The sequence below is a fragment of the Triticum aestivum genome, chromosome 2A, assembly GCF_018294505.1.
Source record: "Triticum aestivum cultivar Chinese Spring chromosome 2A, IWGSC CS RefSeq v2.1, whole genome shotgun sequence".
NCBI lineage: Eukaryota > Viridiplantae > Streptophyta > Magnoliopsida > Poales > Poaceae > Triticum > Triticum aestivum.
The window spans coordinates 206,148,652-206,157,910 of NC_057797.1; positions in this window are offsets into that span (position 1 = coordinate 206,148,652).

Genomic DNA, 9,259 nt, shown 5'->3' on the forward strand with positions numbered 1-9,259 from the left:
CAAGCATCCCAACAAACTATCGTGTCTTTCAAAATATCAACGCTAAAGAAAGCTATCCCCACAAAATCATATAGTCTTGTCATGCTCTGTCTTCTTAACACAAAGTATTTATCATGCAGAACCGCGATGACAAGCCTTGCAATTGATTCATACTTTTTAACGTGCTTCAGCTTTTTCAACCCTCACACAATACATGAGCACAAGCCATGGATATAGCGCTATGGGTGGAATAGAGTATGATGATAGGGGCAAATATAGAGAAGACAAAAAGTTAAGAAAGTCTCACATCGACGCGGCTAACCAACAGGCTATGAAGATACCCATCAATTGATATCAATGCGAGGAGTTGGGATTGCCATGCAATGAATGCACTAAGAGCTATAAGTGTACGAAAGCTCAATACGAAAACTAAGTGGGTGTGCATCTAACTCTATAATGAAAAATTCTCACTAGTATATGAAAGTGACAACATAGGAGATTCTCTATACTAAAAACATGGTGCTACTTTAAAGCGCAAGTGTGGAATTAGCATGCCCCTTCTCTCTTTTCTCTCTCTTTTTTGTTTTTTTTCTTGGGCTCTTTTTGGCCTCACCTTTTTGTCTTTTTTATATTTTTTCGGAGCCTCATCCCGACTTGTGGGGGAATCATAGTATCCATCATACTTTCCTCACTAGGAAATGCTCTAATAATGAATAATGACGATCATCACACTTCTATTTACTTACAACTCAAAAGAAATAAAAATTACAACTCGATAGCTAGAACAAAGCATGACTCTATATGAATGCCTCTTGCAGTGTACCAGGATGTGTAATGATCTAGCTTAACAACGATATCAAAAAATGGACAAGCCATGTAAATATCATGCTAGCTATCTTATGGTCATGCAAAGCAATATGACAGTCATCAAAACAAAAGTGGTGGAAGTTGCATGCCATTATATCTCGGAATGGAAAGGCCATAATACGTAGGTATGGTGGCTGTTTTGAGGAAGATATAATAAGGTTTATGTGTGATAGAGCGTATCATATCACGGGGTTTGGATGCACCGACGAAGTTTGCACCGAGTCTCGAGGTGAGAAAGGGCAATGCACGGTACCGAAGAGGCTCGCAAATTGCAGAAAGGTAAGAGTGCGTATAATCCTTGGACTCACATTAGTCATAAGGAACTCATATACTTATTCTAAAAGTTTATTAGCCCACGAAGAAAAGTACTACTACGCATTCCCCTAGTGGGATAGATTGGTAGGAAAAGACCATCACTCGTCCCCGACCACCACACATAAGGAAGACAATCAATAATAAATCATGCTCCAACTTCATAGCATAACGAGAGACTATACGTGCATGCTTCGGGAATCACAAACCTTAACATCAATATCTTACTAAACACGATCATCCACTAGTACCTCCCACATATTATCATATCTATATCGCAAAACTGTTGCAAGGAATCAAACATATCATATTCAGTGATCCACAAGTTTTATGTAGGATTTCATGACTAACCATGCAAATGACCAATTCATGTTGACTCTCTAAATAGATATAAGTGAAGCATGACAGCTTAACTCTTTCTACAAAATATCACGCTCTAATAAATATAAGTGAAGCAGAAGAGCATTCTATGAATAACGGTTTTTCTATGTGAAGAGAAACAGGCAATCCAAACTTCAAATGATATAAGTGAAGCACATGAAGCATTCTATAAAGCCATCCTAAAAAATTATAAGTGAAGTGCAATGAGCATTCTATAAATTAACCATGGACTATCTCATACCAACATGGTGCATAAAAGAAAAGTGAAAACTAAATGCAAAAGACACTCCAAGGTTTACACATATCACATGAACGAAACGAAGACATACCAATAGTTGTTGAAGAAAGATGGGATGCCTTCCGGGGCATACCCATGCTTAGACGCTTGAATCTCCCTGTATATTTACTTGGGGTGCCTTGGGCATCCCAAAGCTGGAAGTCTTGCCTCTCCTCCTTCTCCTCATATCGAGACCTCCTGGATCTTTGAAAACTTCATCCACACAAAATTTAAGAGAAAACTGGTGAGATCTTTTAGTATAATAAAGCAAATTACTACTTTAAGTACTGTTGCAAACCCATTCATATTTTATTTTTGCATTATCCCTGGTGTATTATAACTTCTCCATGGCTTATACCACCGATAGAATCGATAGTTTCATCAAAACAAGCCAAATAATGCATCAAAAACAGAATCTGTCTTAAAAAGGACAATCCGTAGTAATGTGAACATTAACCATCCTTCTATAACTCCAAAAATTCTGAAAAATTAGGAAAAATTAAAAAATGCATAGCAGTACAGTGTAAATATTTCAGAAACTTTTGACGTTCTAGTAAAAAAATGTAAAATCGCGCACTATAGCCAAGGTTTCTGTTTTTGCACCGCACATACCGACAAGCAATCTAATCATCCTAAAGGAAAATCTTGGCACATTATTTTTATAATACAATGGATTTGTACAAGGGGATAATTATTTTTGTGAGAAATGTCCATGAAAAATTTACATTGTGTCCATGAGCATGAACACAAGTGTTCAAGGTCGACCCTCACTTCTCCAATGCATAACCTTCCAATCGCTTCTCTTTTTGAAAAAGTTTTTTTAGTACCCCTCTATATTTTTTTGTTTTTAAACTTTATAATAGCACACAACAGAATAAAATGATTCTCTAAAACTTCTGGGTTGCCTCCCTAGCAACACTTTCTTTAAAGCCATTAAGCTAGGCATAAAGTGCTCAAGTAATGGACCCAACCGGATCCCAAGGTATATCAAAGCCAATTTTAATCAGCAAGATTTGGCATTTAGTAGTGAGCACAAAGCAACATATATCATTCAATGATCAAGTGTAACACTCTTCCTATGCATCAGCATGTCATAAAAGAACAGTCGAAGGTGGGGTTCCGGCTACCTTTGAGGTTTAAACACTGGGGTGCGTGCGAAGTCTTTCCCTTCTACCAATCTACGCTCTAGCTCGCTAAGATCTTGCGGACGAACTCGATGAACTCACAACACTGAAAGACATAGGATTTATACTGGTTCGGGCCACCGTTGTGGTGTAATACCCTACTCCAGTGTGGTGGTGGTGGATTGCCTCTTGGGCTGATGATGAACAGTACAAGAGAAGAACTGCCTCCTGAGGTTGAGGTGTTCTTATGCGTATGAACTTGTGTGTCTCCTTGGCCTCCCTTCTATGGTGGCTAGTCCTATTTATAGAGGCCATCGTCCTCTTCCCAAATATCGAGCGTGAAGGGAGCCAACAATGGCGGGCTAATTTGAAGGGGGACAACTAGTACGAGCTATCCTGACAAAAGTAGTCCTCGCCTGCACAAAGCTCTGGTGGTGATGCCGTCTTTGGCTCCGCAATGACCTCCATCTTGTAGTCCATGGTCTTGGTCTTGTTACACCAAAATGGCAACCTTTGCGTGAGGCCTCGGTACCCCGCGGCTGCGCTTGCCCCATTTGCACCAAAGAGGAAACAAGGACGCTGCGCGCGCTGGCGCCCGCCTGGCGCCCACCTGGTGTCGATCGTCATGGATCACGTCACGAGAGCCTCGCGAGGTTTCCCTCGCCTTGATATCTCCGCTCCTCGTGAGCCTGTCTGCTAGGCCGCTCCAGAGGAGGTCTTGCGTCGGCCGCCTCGTGAGGCTTGGACCCTCGCGAGGGTCTTGGATGCCTTGTTGGTGAAGATGGGTCGTACGGCCTGCTGGCTTAGCCACACCATGGGCCGCAGGCAGGCAAGTCCGGGGACCCCCGTTCCCATAACGCCGATAGTAGCCCCTGGGCCCAAGGTGCACTCGGGCTTGGCTTCACGGCGAAGCCAAGGGTCAAGTTCGGAGCACCGCGGGCCCCCAAAGCCTGCGGCCTTGGTTGACGCGTGGCGGTTGATTGTACGTGGGCGTCTTTGCTTCCCCACGCTGCCTTGGCAACTGCACGACTTGACAAGTCCCTGCGACATGCAAGGGAAACTGTCATTACCTGCGATCGTGGTTGGTGTCGGTTGGCCTTCTCTGGCTATAAATGGAGAGGGGGGCGGAGCCCCCATCGCCCATCTCCTCCTCGCTTGCTTGCTTCTTCCTCCTTGCTCCACTGCTTCCTCCAATGGCGCCTATCCAAAGGTTCTTCGCTGAAGAGAAGGGGAAAGCTCCCTGGGATGTCCTGGAGCTCCTCCCGCCGAAGAAGAAGTCGATCCATCGCCGTGACGAAGCGGCGACGCAGGTGGTGGCGAGGCCTTTGTGTGAGCGGCCTCCACCGGGGTACCCGCTACCCCTGTATGCCCAAGCTGAGGGCTCGGGAGGACGAAGTGGCGAGCAGTGCCGCCCACGCCGCATCCGGGGTTGCCGCGCCATGGCGACGCATGGCGCCCATGCCGCGGACTCCTCGCTCGAGTTGGTGCTGTGGGCGCCGATGCCTCCGAGCTCCTGGATCCGCTTCCCGTGGTTCTTCTCCGTCGTGATGCCGCCGAGGGGGGCCCTTGAGCTCTGGCTGCAGCATGCCGATTGCGGCGCTCCAGCGATTGAGGCGAAGATCGAGGCGGTCCCCACTGGCAAGATCTTCATGACTTGCGGCTGGGGCAAGGTCGCATGAGTCTGTCATGCCAGGGCGGCCCTCACGATCCACTTTGAGTACGACGGCGCCTCCATGCTCTTCTTCAAGGTCTTCGACGCCGAGGGCCGCTACCTGGAATGCTGCTCTGGAGAAGAGCGTGAGGCCGATGCGTGCTCCACTCGTGATCACTCCAGCAGAAGCAGCCCTTGGGAGTCCAGCAGCTCTCCTGAGCTTTATGAGACTCCGGAGACGAGCGACGACAGCTACGTCCCCCCGAGCTCTCGCCGTGCTCGGAGCAGGGCTGCAGCGTCCGGCCGCCGCCGCTGATCTGGATGGGGCTGGGCCAGCCTCCCGTGGCCCACTGTTGATGATGGCGTCCGCCATGAAATGATGTAGATAGGATCCCCCTTAGCATCAGCTTTTGTTTCCTGCGAAGAATCATGAATTACCCCGTGGGGGCATGTAAGGGTCTACAATGCCATTGTACTTATCTTCCTCGTTATGAGGATTTGATGAACGCATGTCCCGTTAAAGCTTGTTGCTCTATGATGACGGGTCCCGGTCCCAAGGCGGCTACAGCCGTCACTGGTATGCCAGGTCGCGATGTCGTGGTCAAGGCTAGGAGGTGCGCGGCCCGAGGTCCAGTAAGAGCCCCTGAGGTGCGATGCTCAGGAGGTCCCCCTTAGCATCCAACCAACCATGGTAAGGAAAGAAAGGAAGATTACATGGCCGCAATGGGGTTGCGGCATGGTGTGAGCGACTACTAAGCCCAAATATTTAGCCGATCCGAGGGCGAGACTTATCTTGCTGACTTCGCGGTGAATCCCGATGATACGCTAGGGCTGCGCACCAACTTATAAGAGATAGCTAGGTTGGCCCGTACGAGTTTTCCTTCTCCCGAGGTCTTCTTAGTGCTCTACATCCTCAGGTCCCGGCCCTCGAGCGAGCTCAGCCGCCGCTGGTATGCCAGGTCGTGATGCCGTGGTCAAGGCCAGGGGTGAGGGCTGGAGAGCCAGTAAGAGCTCCTGAGTCGCGATGCTCAGGAGCCCCCCCTTTAACGTGCAAGCCAATCACTCGAGATAAAAGGAGACTCGCGGTGCCGCCTGCTATCCTTCCCGCGGGGTCCCTGTGGACAGACACAAGAAGAACATGGTTTGCTGTTATTGCCACCTGCCTGCTGCTGGTTGGTCCAGATGAAGTGAAGGCACTGAGGGCCTGGTGAGGTGACGTACGCGGCGCGTGCCGCGAGCCAGAGCTCGACCAATCAGATTTGTCGGTCGTGGCAGGGACGGACCCATGCACCAGCGCCGTGCCTGTGTAGAGGCCCCGAGGGAGGCGATGATCGAGCAGGTGATAGTAGTTGGCAGGTTAAGCATGAAGAGCGGGTCGACTTGGATAAATGCAAGAAGATACATGCCACTGGGCCTGGCCCGAGCGGCATGGGGATCATGCAGCCCGAGGGGCGCCCCCAACAAGGTAAGTTGAAAACATAGCAAAAGGGGTACATGCCACAGGGACGGACCCACGTGGCCTGGGAATACTGCAGCCCGAGGGGCGCTCCCAGCTTAAATGAACTTGGAAGATGTCACCTGGTTCTGTAGACGAACTAGAGTTGGTGCATCTAAAGCCACGCGTTGGAGGAATGGCTCCTCATGAGCCACCGGGACCCTGAGCCTCGGGAGGCTCTAGGGGCTCGGGAGGTTCCCTGAAGACCGTCCTCATCTCCTCGGGAACGGCGCGGAACCTGGCCTCCTGAGCCGTCAGGACTTGCCTTACATTGTGCTGAACTGCTGATAGGCCAACACCACGCTCGGCAAGCCAAAGGGCATGCGAACGCAGCTATGTGGTGGAACCTCACAGTGGCCTGCACGGGATGGCCAGAAGCGTTCCTAAGATGCGGCCCTGTTGAGCCCTGGGATGTCGATGCAAGCGCGTAGCCTGGCATCCTCGCCTGGATGGGGGGCTGCGCCTTGTGAGCGGCCGTCGTCGTGCATGGCCCTTGCTTCGTGCAGTTCTTCGGTGGTCTTGGTGATGAACTCTTGAGCGGTGGGCACTCCTTGCCCTGTGCTCTCCTGAGGAAAGTGTGCCATGAGGCACGCCTCCAAGTGGTGCCCAAGCGCCTCCCTCGTGAGGTTGGCAAGGTCTGAGGCTCTCCAGGAAAGAGCCCCCGAGCCCTACCGGAGGAGGGCACCGGGCGCGCTTTCCTATTTGGTGGAGGGAGGCGCCCCTAGAGCGGGCGCTGATCCTGACGAAGCTCCTAACGCGGCGCCATCTTCTTGGGGTCCTGCGCGGCGCAGCAGCTTCTTCTTGGGGATGGTCTCCGGAGGGCCTTCACTTCTGCTGTCAGGGTTGTCGGTTGCTGCAGCTTGGAAGGCGCGCTCAAGGGAGCACACCGCATCCCTTTCTTCACATGGGACCGTGATGATCCCCCCGCTTCCTAGCATCTTGAGGAAGTTGTAGCCATGGTGAGTGACTGCCATGAACTTGGCCAGGGCTGGATACCCAAGGATGGCATTGTACGGCAGGCAGATGTGCGCGACGTCGAAGTCGATGAGCTCGGTGCGGTAGTTCTTGCGCTCCCCGAAGGTGACAGGCAGGCGGACCTGCCCTATCGGTGTGGTGGAGCCGCCAGTCACTCCTAAGAAAGGCTTGGTTGGCTGGAGCTGCTCATAGGGCACTTGGAGATTGTTGAACGTGTCGACGGACAGGACGTTGAGCCCTGCGCTGCTGTCAATGAGAGTCTTGGTGACTTGCACATTGCTGATGATTGGGGAGCATAGCATAGGCAGGGTGCCAGCGGTGGCTGCGCACTTGAGCTGGTTTGCCGAGCTGAAGATGATGGCGCACTGGGACCACCTAAGCGGGCGCGTGGCCTCGAGCTTGGGGAGCGTTGCGTTCACCTCGCGAGCGAACTGTTTGAAGATGCGTTGAGAGGCTGGGGCCTGAGCACCACCTAAGATGCAAGCGATCGCACGTGGCTCCTGGAAGCCCCCAGCCCCCTCGTCCTGGTGGTGGTCGTCGTTCCTTCTCGGTGGCGGCAACGGGGGAAGACCGGCGCTGCCCTAGGGGCGATCCTCATGAGGCGGATCCCTCCAGGCGCCCTCACGAGGTTGGTCCTGCCAGCGGTCCTCACGAGGCCGGTCGCGCCACTCCTGGTGTGGGCCAGGGTCATCCCAGCGTCCGCCTCCGCATCCTCCTCCGCGGCCATAGCCCCGGTCGTTGCGCTCGGGCGTCGACCGACGCGTCCTCCCCGAATGGCTCTGAGTCTTGACAGTCGCTGGTGTTGTGGGTGTTCAGGTTGTGGAAGGCGCAGAATGGGCGGCCGTTCTTGGATGACTCGGGCTGATCTCTGCCTCGCTTGGTGCCGGGCTCCGCTGCGAGTACTACTGCTTCTTTACGCTTCACGTCCTTGGCCTTGGCCTTCTTCTCCTCCTCTCCTGCAGCTGGCAGCTCAAGGAGAGAGAGGTGCCCCTCCTCGGCTCTTGCGCACTTGGTCTCCAGGTTGAACAACTCCTGAGATGTGCAAAGCTCCTCGTGGATAGCCAGCTCTTCCTTCACCTTGACGTCATGGATGCCGTCTGAGAACGCGGAGATGATGGCTTCGTCCGTGACCTTGGGGATCTTGAGGCGGGTGTTGTTGAAGCGCTGGATGTACTTCTGGAGGGTCTCTCCCGGCTGTTGCTTGATGCGGCATAGATCACCCGCGGCCGGTGGGCGGTCGCGAGTGCCCTGTAAGTTGGCGACGAGGCGGTCGCGCATCTCGTCCCAGGAGGAGATCGAGCCGTGCTGCACGTTCAGGAGCCAAGAGCAGGCCCCATCCTTGAGAGCCATGGGAAACCAGTTCGCCATGACTTTTTCGTCGCCGTTAGCCGCTTCGATGCTCAGCTCATGGAGCTGCAGGAACTCTGCGGGGTTGGCGGTGCCGTCGTATCGAGGAGGTAGATTTGGCTTGAACTTGCTTGGCCAGGCGACGCTACGCAGCTCGAGGGTGAAGGCACGGCAGCCAGCCGTGGTTGCCGGGGCCCGCTTCTGAGGCAGAGCTTGGTCTTGGCGAGGTCTGTGATGCGCCACCGCAGGCAGCACGCGGTCTTGACGAGGTGGCGCAGGGAGCGCCGGTGCAGCTTCTCGCGGCCGCGGGATTTCTTGGCAGCTCCTTTCTTCACGCGCGGGCGCCGGGCGCGGTGGATCACGCCGCGGAGGCGCGCACCTTGGAGCCAAGGCACAGTCTTGGGGATGAGGCGGTGGAGGCACGCCATGAGCCCCGTCGCTGAGGGGGAGGCAGAGAGTGGGACGGCGTTGGAGAGCCCCCTGCGGCGCGGACGAGCTCGGTGACGCGGTCGAGCCACTCCTCATAAAGGTGGTCGACGGGGCGGTAACGCAGGAGCTCGTTCGCCGCAATGAGCGCGGCTCGCGCTTCCATGGGAGCATGGTGCGCATGGGACGAAGAACTAGCAGGGGTGAGTGATGGAGTAGCGGTGCGGCCGTCCTGCCGCACTGAAGGATGCAACGAGGACACCTGCTGCTCGTTCCCCACCGGGCCGGTGGGAGCGTTGGCGGTGGGGGACGGAGAACGGCGATGTGGCCCGCTGACAGGAGCCATCTGAGCGACGCGGGCGGCGAGGGCGGCCCGACGCTCAACTCGAGCATGGCGAGCATCCGACATGGAGACGACGGAGCGA